Below are 1,389 nucleotides of genomic sequence, written 5' to 3'. Positions count from 1 at the left end.
CAATATGCTACTGCTTACTAACAACTATATCTGAGACAGTGATCCAATTATTGTCATCAAAAGATCGTGCACGGGAAGCATGGACTGACGACTTTTCGTGTTAACGGTGGCCGTCCATGTGGCTTGTTGTGGCAAGATGGTAGCCTGTTTGTTCTGCATGGACTTGACTACAAGTTCCGCGCCACGAGTGAGTGAGTAAGTGAGTTGGGTTTAACGCCGCTTTTAACATTATTCCAGTTATATCACGGCGTGTCAGTTTAATGTGGGAGGAAAGCCCGAAGTGATGCAGGTCTCAGACGTTTACCACTTCGGTGAAACCCACGAGCACGGGTATGGTGCTGAAAAACCTAGGAACATAATCAGGGTGAACCGGGATTCGAACCCACAATCATAGGTTTCTGGCGTGTCCAGGGGACGCAACTCTGCACAGTGAATCGCGGCGCCTTAGACGACTGGACCATCTTTTCCAAAATTTTGTGTTATCTTGTTTTAACTTAGTGCGTGTACTTAGCTTTCCGGAACTGATCAAGCTTGTGATTTTATTGCAGCTTTAAGGCCATATTGTGCATGCATGTACATACATATAAGGCATGAATGTCTGGCCATTCGACAAAAAACTACGTAACGATACTATAAACGTGTATGGGAAAACATTAAGTGGATCGTAGCGTACGATCTGAGGGATGCCAGCTACCCACGTAACTACTGGATGAACTGTAACTGATTGACGCTGAATCAGCATTTAGAGAGCACCTCAGCGGGACAAAATGAACATTATATTCAGTCGACCAATGATTATACAGTGAACAGTAATACTAATGTTCCCATCTTTACATATCTGTTCAGTGTCAGCGGAACGACGAAGGTGCCCATGCATGAACAGCGTTGTCTGAAACAATCGCTTTCATAAACGTCGTAAGGTTTTATCGGGAATCGAACACGACTCATAACAATGAACACAACAATTACAGTAAACTACGGTTATAACGAACTCAAAGGGACTACTAATTTTAGTTCGTTATAACCGTAGTTCGTTATAAGCATATATACAGCATAACTACAGCAAATAGTCGGGACCAAAAAAGTAAGTTCGTTATATCCGCTCAGTTCGTTATAAGCGTGTTCGTTATAACCGTAGTTTACTGTAATCAGGTTCATTACCCGGTAAAGTTGCTAGAAATGCTAGAAAACTGCTTTTCTGGCTTCACGTCATAAATATAGTCACAGGACTATAAAAAGAGCATATATCAAAATTAACGCGAATTGACCTAATCTAGCCTGTGATTACATTGTGATTACCCTTAAAATGTACTTTTACAGGTAAAATGATGATAAACTTAGAAAATATTCGTGGGTGGTCATGCATGTTTGAAATTGTCAAAAAACCTG

The sequence above is a fragment of the Haliotis rufescens genome, unplaced genomic scaffold (assembly GCF_023055435.1).
Source record: "Haliotis rufescens isolate VD_foot unplaced genomic scaffold, xgHalRufe1.0.p SCAF_119, whole genome shotgun sequence".
NCBI classification, from domain to species: domain Eukaryota; kingdom Metazoa; phylum Mollusca; class Gastropoda; order Lepetellida; family Haliotidae; genus Haliotis; species Haliotis rufescens.
This window is presented reverse-complemented; position numbering follows the sequence as displayed.